This window comes from Lissotriton helveticus, chromosome 7, assembly GCF_964261635.1.
Source record: "Lissotriton helveticus chromosome 7, aLisHel1.1, whole genome shotgun sequence".
NCBI classification, from domain to species: Eukaryota; Metazoa; Chordata; class Amphibia; order Caudata; family Salamandridae; genus Lissotriton; species Lissotriton helveticus.
In genome coordinates this window covers 271,760,759-271,776,383 of record NC_136068.1, presented here as the reverse complement: position 1 = coordinate 271,776,383, position 15,625 = coordinate 271,760,759, and positions in this window count along the sequence as shown.

The window sequence follows — 15,625 nt, the reverse complement described above, 5'->3', positions numbered from 1 at the left end:
AAAGTGAGGGATAGAAGTGGGAGAGAGGTAAGGGATCACTGGTTTAAAATGTGCCAACCTCCTGTCGCACAGCCTGAGATATTGGGCTGCCAGAATCGCAATAAACAGTGTAACTTCATAAAAAATTCTGAATAATTATTTTAGAACCTTACAACAGATTCCTGAGTAACCCTGGCTGTTCTTGTTACACGAAAGCTCTGTCAGATTTGGTATGAAACCTGCTTATTTCAGATGTACCATCTGCCTACAAAATATAGTTTGTTCTGTTTAACTCGGTGTTTATTCCACCAGGAATAGAAGGCAGCAGTACTTCTGTCACATGTGACTAATGCTGTATGACTCCCTTGTGGTACAAATGCCAGATTATACAACGCAGGGAAAGTTATCCCCTCTAAAAATAGATAGGTTGAATTATATGTTTGGATTTGCAAATAAAGAATTTTCTCCGATAGACCTTAATACTCTACTTTAATAAAAAAAGAATGAAAAAGAACAGCTGCAAATCTTTGCTTTAGCCACAGGCCATGTATTTTAAATTCATGTTAGTTGTCCCTGCTTTCATAAATCAGAAGAGAGGGAGAGAGAGTGAAACTGGTGCTCAGGGTGGCCCTGATTTACTTATAGTTGTCTTATTATGAATATTGCCAGTTCATTGCAGTAGTTTGCAGTGCCAGGAAACCGCTAAGAATTGTATAAGAACTGCACTGAGATTTAAATGTTCTCTCTCAGTGCTCTACACCATCAGTCTATAACTCAAGGAGCACCCATGATCAGTGGAATGAAAAGAAAGTGCCCTTCATTATTCAAAACAGTTCCCTACTTTGTGATACTGCAAATATTTATATAATTGGGCTATGCACCTATTGGATCCTACTTGTTAGACCTGACAGCCTTGTGGTTGTCTTCCCCCAAACGTTTTGCCTTACCTCCTCCACTTTTCTGACTTCGTTTTTGCTGACTTTAAGACTCTGTATACTTTATCACTGCTAACTAGCGCTAAAGTGCTTGTGCTCTCTCCCCTAAACATGGTAACATTGGGTCATCCCCCTAGGCATATTTAAATTACTTATAAGTCCCTAGTAAAGTGGCACCACCTGTACGCAGGGCCTGTAAATTAAATGCTACTAGTGGGCCTGCAGCACTGAGTTTGCCACCCACTGAAATAGCCCTTTAACCATGTCTCAGGCCTGCAAATTCAGACCCCGTGTGCACAGTTGAGCACTGCCATGTCAGCCTAAAAAATTAAACTTTTTGTCAGGCCAAAACCTCCCCCTTCCATATATATGTCACACCTGAGGTAGGCCCTGAACAACCCAGATAGCAGGGTGCAATGTATTTAAAAGGCAGGGAATGTACATGTTTTACATGTCCTGGTAGTGAAACACTCCAAAGTAATTTTTCACTACTGCAAGGCTTATCTCTCCCGCACAATAAAAATGGGATTACTTTATTACATTACCTATATACAAGTGTAATTTCCAATTAGGAAGTGATAAGACCCCTAAATCTTGTGTCTCTGGAAGCCTAATTTTAGATTTTAACTTATGGTGAAGTTGGATTCGAAATTACAGCTCAGGAAATGCTGCTTTTAAAAAGCTGGCATTTTCTTCTTTTAGCCATCTGGTGCCTGCTGCCTGTCTCTGATCAGTCTGGTGTGGGTGACAGCTGGGATTTGTGTATTCCCCTAGACAGCATGTTTTGGGATCTTAGGTGTGACTTCATGGGCCATCCTGAGAGGATGGGAGGGAGGAACTGGACCCAGCCTCACTTACATCTAAATAGGCTGTGTCCTGTCCCCACACCAAGGGCTACCTGTAGTATGTACGGAGCCAGGGCAGGAAGGGAGGGCCTCTGTTCACTTCAAAGACCTGTCTTTGAAGTTTCTTCCTCTTCTAAAGCCCAACTGGACATAAGTAATCGACCTCTGAGACCATGGCTTCAGCACACTTCTGCAGCCTTTGAAGACTCTGCCAAGAAGAAGGACTGCTGTGCTGCTAGAGGACTGCCACTCTGCTGGGGTGCTGCTTTGCTGCACTCCTGCCTTGCTGATCTGCTGCCTACTGATCCCCTGCTTGGGTGAGAAGGACTGAACCTTCATCACTTGAACCCAGAGTGACTCCAAGGGCTAGCTGGCTGGTCTTCTGATCTGAAGTATCGGGCACATAAAAGACTTTCAATTGACCTGCTTCTGCACATGGACTCTGCCATCTGTGATTCTGCCCAGCCAAGTGGTGCTACCCCAGTTGTGGATCCCTAGAAGTGGGCCTAAGGTGCCTGCTCCAGCAAAATCCACCCATCCCCTGTCAAATCGGCGCACTACTGCCATTGCATGGATCACAACTGGTACATCGCCCCTGTTTTGTGGATCAGTACCAGTGCATCACTCATGTTGCGTAGATCAGAACTGGCTGAGCACTCCTGTTGTGTGGACCAGAACCAGCACATCACCTCTGCTAGGTGGATAGGCCCAACACAGCGCCTTCATAACCATCACTGCGCAATGCTCTTTCTGGCATAAGGTCTTTACGTCCTCAAAGACAGCCATCTCGATGACGTTGAAGAATTTCCACATAGCAGCTCTTCGCTCATCGGAGCTGACGCATCGCTGCTGCTGCACGAATCAGGACCGGCGCATCACCACTATTGGGTGGACCGACCCCTACACATCACTTTGGCTGCATCTCGCATATTCGACGTCAATGCAGACAGGATTATGGTACTTTTATTCAGTGGGACTCCCTGGGTCCCTGTATCCAGCCCGCGCTTCCTCTGTCGGCCCTTAACTATTTACGTTTTCCCGATCCAGAGTGACCAAATATCCCAAGTAAGCACTTATTTCACTGTTTCATCACTATTTTACAGTTTATTATTTGAAAATTCATATCTCGAGTTCTATGTATTGGATTTTTGTCTTATTTTATTTACTAAATCAAGTTTTGTTTTTCTAACCTGGTGTGGACACTTTTTGTGTGGTGTTTTCACTGTTTTATTGCTCGAAATGTTCAACAAATACTTTACACATTGCCTCTAAATAATTTGACCGCTTTGTGCCAAACTACCAGAGTGTGATCACAGGTTAATTTGGGGCTTGCCTGCTTCTATCCTGAGCAGGATTGTGGTTGCTGCTTGACTAGGGATGATACTCCAGTCAACCTAGAACCCAATTTCTTGTGTTTGTGCAGAGTCATACAGAAACTTGGTTACACTACCCATCCACATATAAGATCGATTTGAATTTTAAATTCTCCCTAACTGCCATTTTTTATTTTTCATGAAAATCATGTGTGGGCTACTGGTTCTACAACTGTAACTATAGAATTTGCGCTGGCCAACCTGACAACCTATACAGTGACCCAGCACAAAAACTTTTGCAAAGAGATTGGGCTCCCTGCCAGGAGTGCCACCAAGAAGGTGGAGTTACAAAAGGGACTGAGCACCTGGGCAGAAGCCTGCTCCGAGGAGGATGATGGATTGTGAGTGCCTGTGAATGACTCTTTTCAGGTGCCTCCTGAAGTGGCTGACAGTGAAAACCCTCAATTTGAGCTCCCTCTCAAGGCAGGGAGCAGTGTCTCTTCCCATGGTCTATTCCAGAGGAGCTGGCTGAGAGGAAGGAGGGGAGAGAATTCAAACTGCAACTGGTCAAATTAAAAATGGAGAGAAGAAAGTTGGCCATGCAGGAGAAGAAGGCTGAACAAACCTTGGAAGAGAAGAAGTTGTTGTTGGCTCATGAGAGAAGCATACAAAAGCTGGATCGCAAGGCCGGACAGGCAGATTCCAGCAGTGATGGTGGCAGCAAACTTGCAGTACTTGAAGGAGAGTAAAGGATTTGCATACCCAAGGATTTGGTGCCCAGTTATGTGGTGGGAGATGACATTGACAAATAGTTTTCTGCCTATGAAGTTGCACTGAAGGTTCACAAGGTTCCTGAGGACCACTGGAAGGTGGTCCTTGGAAACATATGCCTACACTGGCGAGAGACACACTTCTTACACTAGAAGTTGGGGACCAAATCAATTATCCCTCCTTGAAGAAGATGCTGTTTGTTCGCATCGCAGCTCTTTGCTCATCGGAGATGACCCATCGCTGCTGCTGCACAGATCAGGACTGGCGCATCGCTGCCACTGCGTGGATCGACACCGACGCATCACTTCGGCTGCACTTTGCATCTTTGATGTCTACGCAGCCAGGATTAAGGCAGTTCTATTTAGTGGGCCTCTCCGGGGGACTGCATCCGCTCTGTGTTACATTACGGTGGGCCTGAACCTTTGATTCTGTCTGGTCCAGTACAACCAGATATCCCAAGTCAATCAAGCAATCAGTCAAGTGGTTGTTAATCACAGCTACTCACCCGTGAGGGTCTCAAAGCGCTGGGGGGCGGGGGGGGCTCCATTGGTTGCTGGGGTCATGCGAAGTGGCAGGTCTTGAGGTCCTTCCTTAACTGGAACAGTGTAGGGCTGCACTGGAGGTGAAGGGGGAGGTTGTTCCAGGTCTTGGCTGCAAGGTAGGAGAAGGACTTTCTACACATTCTGGTCTTGTAGATGTGTGGGATGTTGGCCAGAAAGAGGTCGGCTGGTCAGAGGTTTTCTTGGGTGCGCAGAAGGAGAGCCGGTGGTTTAGGTATGCTGGTCTGATGTTGTGGAGGGCCTTGTGTGTGTGCATGAGGAGCTTGAAGTTTATTCTTCATTCGATGGGGAGCCAATGGAGTTGTCTGAGGTGTTGAGTGAAGTGGTTGTGAAGAGGGATATCTAAGATCAGTCTGGCTGTGGCGATCTGGATGGTCTAGAGCTTGCAAAGGAGTTTTTTGTTGAGTCCGGCATAGAGTGCATTGCCGTAGTCCAGTCTGCTAGCGAAGAGGGTATGCATGACCATTTTTCTGGATTCGGAGGGGATCCATCTCAATGTTTTTCAGAGTATGCGGAGTAAGCGCTTATTGCTTCTAGGAAATATTATACATTTTACAATTTCTTCTTTAAAAATTATTATCTCAAGTACTTATTGTATTTTTGTCTTATATTCTATTATTCTAGCCTGATATGCAATATTTTTTGTGGTGTTTTCAATGTTTTACTGTTTGAAGTATTGCACAAATACTTTACACATGGCCTTTAAGTTAAGCCTGACTGCTATGTGCCAAGCTACCAGAGGGTGAGCACAGGTTATTTTAGGGTTTGCCTGTTTCTTTCGCTGACTAGGATTGTGGTTGCTGATTGACTGGGGCTCATACCACAGTCAAACTAAAACCCAATTTCTAACATGAGTGAAAAGCTAGTGCTGCCTCAATTAAGAACTTTTATTTCAGACGTAGTGACTGAATGAGATATACCTTTTTGCGTTAATGGTGTTTGAATTCCTCTGGTGTATTAGCTGGACCACGCGAGCAGTTTTATGCTGCTTATGTTTCATTTCTTCAAGGTATTAGCCATATAATGTAAAGAGTAGATGTGTTGGTGGTAACAGATGTGGGTAGTATGTTAAGTTGTGGTCCAAAAAGCTATTTATGGAATTAGTTTAGGGGAACACTACTGACTTGTGGTGAAATAAGTTACTAACATCATCACTTCGCAATTTACCGTTGCCAAAATGAAATGCTGTAAGCAACTTTTTTCAGTCTACATATGGCACTAGAAACATCTCTTATGTGATCTGTCTGATAGATACAGCTGACAAATTCATATGCTACCGCCACAAAACTGTTTACATTATACACCAATATCACAGAGCACGTTATGCACATCTTCACCTTCTCTCAAATCTTGAAAAAATTAATATTCCACTCCCCCTCCTAAAGTTGATTCGCCTTCTATATACAGAGACATGGGTAAGTGTGAGGATGGGGGATGGTCAAACGCTATCAAAGGAGATTGCAGCAAAGCATGGCCTGAAATAAGGCTGTGTTCTAGCCCCTCTACTTTTTAATTTGTTTCTCGCGGACCTAACGGGAATACTGGATGAAGAGAATGTGCACCCCCCGAAACTAGCTGATAAGAGTCTCACAAATCTGATGTATGCGGATGATGTCATACTATTGAGCCATACCAAAGTGGGACTACAGCGTCTTATTAGGCGGACACACATATACTCGAAGGAGAATGGGACGGTCATAAACGAGTCTAAAACTAAGATTATGGTAGTGACCAAACAAAAAAGAGAAAATATAAAAGTAAATGGTTTATGGATGCTAATGAGTTGGAGCAAGTAGAAGTATACAAATACTTGGGTGTTCTTTTTGATGCGAATGGAAGCTATCAACTCCAAAAAAGTGAGACACAAAGAAATGCGAACTCATTAACTGCAGCATTCAGAATTGTGCAAAAGTCATTTCCTAGCCTAACTTATGGTCCACTTCTGAATGTAATCGGTGCAAAACTCGTACCGACTATTACGTATGGTAGTGAAGTGGTAATGGGCAAGGATAGTGAGACTCTGAACAAGAGCATAACAAGAGTCTATCGAGCCATATTCCGTCTACCGGTAAACGCATCCCCAGCCCAAGTAAGGTTGGAGTTTGGATTGACCAATCAGCGATATGCAAGGCAAGGCCACTTTATTTATGTTTGGAATCAAATAAAAAATGACCACCAAAACGAAATATCCCAACTGTTATGGAGAGAAATAAATAAGGACACAAACTCTACTGCGGGAACCTACCTTAGGGAAGAAATAAAGGATTTTGCGATCACGTCAATATGGGAAACCAATATAATCAAGTCCTCCTTCAAGAAAATAATCAATAAAACTGTAAACCATTTATCCATTTTAAACGATAAGGCAATCCTCACCAAAAGAAAATACTTGGTAACACCATGGAGAGAAAAAAAAAAACAGGCCCTCCTTAAAGCCAGATTTGGAACTATGCCAGGCCTGTGCCTCCTTCCCCCATGGGAAAGACCGGAATCCCAAATGAAATGCAGACTGTGCAATAATGGTGAGGAGGATATGCTTCACCTTCTCTGCACCTGCCCTACGCTTCTACAGGAGAGAAAATCTCTACTAAAGCTTCCCTTCAAAGTACGAGACATAAGAACACGTAGGCAGGCTTTGATTAATTGTATGAACTCGAACAACATTATTCTAAATGCTATCTTTGTAAAGTTTTTAATGATAGTCAAAAGGAAATTAGACCTTATACCTATTTTAAATATTTAATCATCTTTAATTTCGATGCAATGACATTTTAAGTGTTTTAATTGAGAAAGTAGTTTTTTAGTCTTTGACTGAGATGTGTAATATTGTAAGATTTTAAATAATCATCACAATAAACTATTTTACTTACTTACTTACTTACTTACTTACCTTCTCTCAAATCACACTTCATACTATACTCCTCACAACTCTCTATAGCATGATAACTATTGCACACTGTGGCTCAGCTCATTGCTCTCAATAGCAGACCAAGGCAATCATATGCTGATCAATTTTGAAAAATGAACAACTTTTTTTGTTCCTTCACCAGCATATTTGATGTATTTTACCAGATGTTTTTTAAGGAATTGATGGAATGTATAGTAACTTTTATAATTTAAAATTAAATCAGGTGTGACTTTGCATACCAACTCTGCTCTCCTCTGTTTACAGAATCAGTTAGCATTACATCAGTGTCATCGATTGGACTTGTTTTGGCTCAGCACTTAACCATTCTCTTGTACACTACCCCCAGGATATCTCCATTCGGTAGAGTAGCACAGTTCTGACGAACTTAAGAACAGTGTGTCTCACAAGTCTGGAGTCTTCTTTTTTTCAAACTATTGAACTCTCAGCTGTTGATTTTTTTATCCGACATCTATGTTAAAATGACCTTTGATGATATTAAAATATTACTGTTAGAACTGGGTATCTCTAGTTGGCAGAAGTAAGTACCTTTGGCCAAATAGGGACCCTTGCTTCTAAGTCAGGGAAAGGGGATTACACTACTGGATAACACATGCTCACCCCCTTGGTAGCTTGGCATGAGCAGACAGGCTTATCTCAGAGGTAGTGTGTTAAGCATTTGTGAACACACACAGTAATACAGTAAAAACACTACAGATGGACACAACTCAGGTGTTATAAAACAAGACTTCTTTATATAGACTTAACACAGGACCACAAATGACAAAAATCCACAATACTGTACTTAAAATAGACTTAAAGATGGTTGAAGTGACTTATTTCATGATGATAAATTCGACACAGTTCTCACAAAAGTACCTGAATGTGTAACGCAAAACAAACAAAAGGATCGCAGAGTTGGAGATGCGTCGGTTCCTTGCTTCGGGGGAGATGATGCGCCGTGCCTCAATGCTTACTCAGAGTAGGGGATGCTTCTTGGTCCTTACCGGAGAGGAGGTTATGCGTAGATTCTCTTACTGCAGCCCGGTTATGATGCGGCAAGATGGCGCCTCGATGTGATTCGACAATCCGGTGCGATGCGATAAGATGGCGCCCTTGATGCGATGACGTGAAGACGATGCGTGCGTTTCTGGTGCCGTTCGCCAAACTCTGTAACTTTGGATCCACGACAGGCCCTGCGGCCCGCTTCTCCGGTGATGCAACAGCGACCTCTGCAGCGGCGACACGCTTTTCCGGTGATGCATCGGGTAACAGGGTTGACGAAGGCATGCTTCTCTAGTGATGCGGCGGCGACCTCTGCGGCAGCGGTGCGCTTCTTCTCGTTGAGTCTCGCTTCCAGCTCCCAGTGACAAGCAGGCTTCTGCAGACAGAATCCCCAGCAAGGAAAATCAGAGGGGAGCTGGTGGTGAAGTCTTTTGTCACTGAGACTTCAGCAGGAGGCAAGCACAAGTTCAAGCCCTTGGAGTAATATTCTGCAAAATTATGACAGTTCTTTAAAAGTTCCTTCTCCTCTCCATGGCACTGAAGACACCACTGTAGGCCAACCCAGCAACACAGCACACTGGCAGGGGGGCAGTCCAACTCCTACAGCTTCCTTGGTTCCTATCCTTGGCAGAGGTTTGTCTTGTTATTCCAGAAGTGATCTACAGTCTTGGGGTCTGGGTCCCCGTATTTATACTGCAAAATCATTTGTCCTCTGAAGGCAGAGGGGTCTGTACCTATTCCAACCTGGTTCTGTGCAGACCTGGAGCACCTTGTTTACAGGACTCCTTCTTTGCTTTGGCAGGGTGGGCCAGGGTCATCAGACATACCACAAGAGGTGGAGCCAGCATTGTGGAAGGCAGACACAGCCCTATTCAGACCCAGGTGCTACTCCTCCCACCCATCTACATGCAGATAGGTCTATTCAGACTTGTGCTGACTCATCCTGTCTCGTGAATCCCCCAGTCCCTGTCACTCACAAAACCAGAAACACAATACACAAGCTAGCAGAGGCAGGCTGGATGGTTAGGCAAGTAAATACCTACTTTCTAAAAGTGGTATTTTCAAACACAGAATGTTAAAACCAACTTCACTAAAAGATGTATTTTATCATTTTGAGTTCAGGCATTCTAAATTCGAATTACTACCATGTTCGCTGGGTCAGTTAGGATTATAAGATGTTATAATCAAACTGCCCATTCTGGCCTTTGGGGGCTGGTAGCCTTGCAATAGTGAAAAATGAAAATGGCTGTAATTCACTATTAGGACATGCCACACACTCCAAGGAATGCGCTACCTTATACTTGCAATGCACCCTGCCCTTGGGCCTACCTTAGGGGTGTCTGATATGAAGAAAAGGGAAGGTTTAGGTACTGACAAGTGGGTGCGCTTACCAAGTCAACATGGCAGTACTAGACAGCACACAGGCTCTGCAATGGCAGACCTGAGACACACTTTACAAGCTGCTTCTGTGGGTGGCACAACCAGTGCTGCAAGCCCACCAGCAGTATTTAATTTACAAGCACTGGGCACACATGGTGCTCTGTACTAGGGTCTGACAAGTAAATCAGATAACCCAATCATGGAGTCACTAATCAATACAACACTTTAACATAGGGAGCCCTTGCACTGTGGCACTGAATAGCAGTGGCACAGTGCCCAAAGCATCTAAACCAGCAAAACAGATCAAAAACAGAGGAGGCAATCAGTAAAAAATGGAAGGGAGACTCACGTCAATGATACCAGGTCTAACAATTACCACAAGTCCAAACCAAATTTATCAACCTAAAAATCATAAACTCTTGTCTGGAAAGCCAACAAAATGTTGGAGAGACACCTGGGGGCCCATTAGGATCGTCCATGGCAATGCCACCACGGAAAGGCATGCAGAGTCTGCTCTGGGGGCCCCAGGGACCAAGGAGGGTGGGGGGTCACATGTGGGGTACCTATGGTACCCCCTGCATTTCAAAGTACAACGTGGCAGGCACCGCACGGTGCATGTCACGTTGTGCTTTGAAATGCACAACATGTATTTTTACCATTGCGGCGGGCAGTGCTTTCAGCACCTCCCGCCGCATTGGTAAAAATAAAGGATGCTCCCGCCACTGTGGCAGGCGCATCCTAATTCCCCCCACGGGACCCCCGCCCTTATGGCGGGCGGTCCCTTGTACCGGGAGGATGGTGGGCGGGCCAAGTCCGCCCGCCATCCTAATCGGGGCCCTTGAGTCAAGATTACAACAGTTGCAAACTCCAGAATCTCCGTCTTCTCCAAACAATGCAATATTGTAATTTGCAAGACAAAGCACCAGAATTGCAAAATTTGTCCTCTCTCTGGGATCGAAGGTGTTATTGATCACCTTCAAAAAATGGACTCAGACAGCATAGGAAGTTTAATCATCACTGTTGTCTTGAGATTTCCTACAAAATTACCTTATTATTATTGACATGACCAAACAATTCCATCTCACTGCTGCCACCCCTCTACCTACCCATGACATTATTTGACAGTACCCAATTATACCTTCCTCTCAATATACCAGGTTTATAACCTACATCTTGTGATATAAGTGCCACAATATTTAAGTTAGTCAAAGATAGTGAGACTTGGGCTGCTCATATTCTTATGAAAATTTTGAATATTTCAAGTCCGAGATTGTTTTGTGTGTTTACTGAAATCTGGTTAAAACATCACCCTCATAAAGAAACTTCTCAAAGAATTTTTACACTTTTGTCTTCCATAAAGATCCAAAGTTCACTTTAATGGGACACATCTTTGTCTTGCGTTGCTCCTCCTCATTCTCCTACATATTTCTACAGGCCCTGAGACCTGCTTGTAATGGCCTATTGACAACTGTACTTGTTCGAAATAAAGAAATATGGTGGTTGGTTATTTCACGCACAGAGCTCCTTCCGATGGAATCACCTAAAAATACAATGAACACTGGACAATGAGTACTAAGTCAGGACAATCCTAAAAGACTCACCTCTTCACATGGACATTTGGTTTACCATCCCCACGATAATCCTAACTTTTTAAATTCCTAGCCCTGCCCAGTGAGGGACTAAGACCAGTTGTGTCCTCTTCATCTTGGCTGTGAGGACTTTTACTCTTTATTACCCTTTCTCTTCATTTTAGGGTCATACTTTTCTACAGTATGCGTGATTGTGTACAACTGTTATGTATGGAAACCAGACATTCGGATGTGTGCACTTAGCAAAACAAACAAAGCAACAAAATATTACATATAAATACATGAACATTTACATTACATTGTATAGTAACTTTATTACTTTTGTGTTATAACCATTTCTGAGTGTTGCTACAAAGTGTAGACTTACATAGCTCTAGTCCCTCAATTCAGTGGCTGGAGCAAAATTTATTTCAAATAGCTTTTCGAACATAGGCAGCATAGTTCTACCTCACCAGGCTGATATCACCCTATGATAAATTATAGAGGAATGTAAAAGAGGTTAGTGAACTTTAAAAAAAGGAGTAAAAATACTTTTATGATACATTTTAATGTAAGGTAGTTTGATATATGTATTTTAATTTTACAACAAAATAAAATAAATGCCACAGTATTATTATTATCTTAATTTTCTTAATTTTGATTGAAATATTTCATTAAATTAAATGCATTAAATTGATTTTAAATTATTTTAAAGAGTTATTTAAGTACAAATTCTCACATTAAGTAAAATGTTTATATTTATTTGTTATGTACAGAAGAATTTAGGATATGAGGTGAAATCATTTAAATTAGCTTAATTACTATCTTAAAAATAAAAATCCATTTATTTTTACTTTTTAAAAAAGGCCAATAAGATATTTTATAACACTTTTTATTTTTATTAAACATATTTAGAAATTAATTAGATGCATATATATTTTTACAATGCAAAGTAAATTAATTTATTTTAACATTATTTCCAATAGGGTTCTGTGTTACGCCCTATTGTTTACTTTGAAATCACAGTAACACGTTTGGTATAAAAAGCCAATCTTTAGGTGATACTTGTCCGGAGCCAATTTGTATCATTGAGCAAATGCATACATTTGCTCAATCCCAGATTACAAGGGTCCTAACCAGGTTGTCGTCCAATAATTTCTCTTTACATCCCATGCTGATTACAAAAGGAGCATCTCAAAGGCTTTATAGCCAGTAACCAAAGCTATGGCACAATGTTTTGTAATGCACATCAAACTTGTAATCTTTTTATTAGTTTGATTTTACTTATTTGCACCGTTCAAATGCACAACTTTGACCAAAGCCACTTTTTATCTCAGTATGAAAGAAGGTGCAGTGGCCCAACGCTTAACAGCAGATTTGAAAATATGTGTATCACTGGTGAAACAATCATGCTGATCTACAAGAGAACAGGGAAGAAGGCAAGCCATGCAGTTTCTACATTATCTTATTGAAATTATTATACAGCGGTACTTAATTCACCAAACTTATAATCTTTGCAAGAAATCACCAGTTTGGTGATTTAAAACGATGATCCACCTCAACATGGTGTGTTAAATGGGTAGAAATACCTTGATAAGACTTTGCTGTTATTTTCATGGATTGATTGATGGCAGAGATTTATTGTTGAGCCTTGTGTTTCAAGCATCGTTTTATTCCTAACTGACCAATCTTTTTAAGAGATATATTGAAAAGGGGGTGGAGTGATTTCCGATTTTTTTTCAATTGATCCATGAACTCTTGTCGTTTCACAAACTAAAGGCCTTACAATGTTATTTATTGTATTTATTTATTGTATTGAATTTACTAGCAGCGGATGTATGACATTACAACGCATGCTTTTACATCGCATGCTTTTACAAAGCGTTTTTTACAAAACATACCATTACAATGCATAGTGCTTTTAGGCGCTGGATAGTGAATTGTTTAATTTACTATTCCAACTCCAGTCCCCGTGGATAGTAGGGAAGGTGTTGGATAGTACATTAAACATATTCCCTATCCTAGAACGCCCCCCCAGCGCAATGCGTTGTAATGGTTTGCGTTGTAAAAGTTGCGTTGTAAAGGCACTGCGTGGTAAAAGTTGCATTGTAAAGGTTGTTTACCACTAGCAGCTTTAGCTAGTGGAGACCAGCTTCAGTGTCAGTGTATTTCACATAAAACCAAGTTACAAGTTTCAGATTACAAGAATGAGCCCAACATGTCAAAGAGAAAATACAGCAAGAATTATCAAAATTGCTGAACTGATAGCTCTTGGCTCCAACATTATCTCCTCGTATTGTGTGGTGACACTGTGACATCATGCAGTATATTCATTTTTTAACTGTATCATAATAATAGCATGTCCTGATAGCAGGATGGGCAGTGTTTCAGACCTTGTAGCTCCTCCTAGAAAATAATTGCTTTATTGTCTGTGACTTTTTTAACAATCAGATTTAAAGAAAATAGTATATTTAAGCTCTGAAGTTGGCCCTGGCTAATTGGAATGGATAATTTCTGGATAAAATTGTTCAGATCAGGCTTTCAGATCCCTATACATATTACAGGCTAGGTTACAGATAATTCTAGCCCCAATGGGGAGCAATTTCAGTGTTATTAGAATTGGTAAGAAACAATTAAGCTTTCTTGAGTCTATGGCCAGCTTTATATCTACAAGGCTTCTTTGAGAAGGATTATGTTAACTTTAGGCATTAGAGATGTGAGCTTCTATATTGTAGGCTCTGTAGCACAAGGGATTCCATCACTTGGAGAAACATAGAGATTAAAGACATTAAAAAACAATTAGAAAGCTGCAACGTACCTGGCTCAAAACAAACGCCAAACAAGACAAACTTCACCTACAGAAAATTAACAGATTATACAAGTCAGCTACCAAAAATGCTCAGAAAAGGTATTATTCAGACAGAATTCAAAATGCTAAATGTGCAAATAAAAAATTCTATAAAATACTCAATGAATTTCGCTAACCAAATTGCCTAGAAGGAACTCATCCTGTTACTCAAGATTTCACAGACAAAATGGCAAATCATTACACTGACAAAGCAGAAGCATTGGCCTTATACTACAAACCGAGACAAATCACCAGCACTACCCCTTTGACAAAACAACAATGCAAGAGTACTCTAACGCACTCTCTCAGTTCCTTCCACCACATCTTACACTATGAATTTATGGACCTGGTCAAAGCAAGCAGGTCTGCTGGCAGCCCTGCTGACCCGTGTCCACCACAAAGTTTCAATACAATTCTTTTAACAACCTCTGCTGCCACTCCAGTAAGAAGAATCATCAACGATACCTTAACTACCAGAATATTTCCAGACAAACTCAAAAAGTCATGCATACACCCTTTAATGAAGAAAACAAACTTGGACCCGCTGAACCCTGACACCTATAGACCCATTACAAATAGACCTTTTCTGGGCAAACTGATAGAAAGAGCAGCGTTCGCCCAGATGTCACAATTCATTGAAGAGAATGACACACTTTCTGACTTCCAAAAAGGTTTCTGTCTGGGAAGAGGCACAGACTCTGCCCTCCTTGCTGTCTGGGATGATCTTGGATCTCTCGGCTGCCTTTGACCAGTTGACCATGATGCTCTGAAACAAAGACAATATAAAGCCTGCTCTATACTGGATCGCGTCCTACCATCGAAACAGAACTAATGGCATCCATACTCCACCTTTCTCATCCAAACCAAACTCCACAAAAGCAGGGATCCCTCAAGGCTCTATCAACTCGCCCATGATTTTCAACATCTACATGAAATCATTACCGGTACTGATCAATCAATTTCACCTCTTGTGCTATAACTATGCAGATGAGATAGACAGTGTTGGTGGATAGCGCACACTTCAATTCTAAGAAAACTCAACTGCGGATGAATCGGTATGTGTGCTATGTTAGAAAACTATGCCTGCTAAGCATATATGTAAAAACTAGAAAGTGGCCTAGTCCCCAAAGGCGACTAGGACTCTAACGTGCACTACAAATTAGTGTGTGATACTCAATATGAAAACATATTTTTAATCAAAGATTACACTGTGATAATTTTCACATCACAACATTAAGGCTTCATGTATTTTCTAGTATATATGATGCTTACATGGACCGAGTATACATTTACAAAATATAAACAGTACAAACTTTGTTCAAACAAAAGAAAATAACAGAGCCCAATGTATTTCGGGACTCCAGGTCCCTTCCTCAGGGGTAATCTGTAAGGAAGGAATGAAAACATTTCAAAAGATGCACACATGGATCATCATCAAAATTTGTCAAAAATTATTGAGAGGCGTCTTTCAATCATATGAGTGATCATGGACCCTACACCTTATCGTGATAGAATC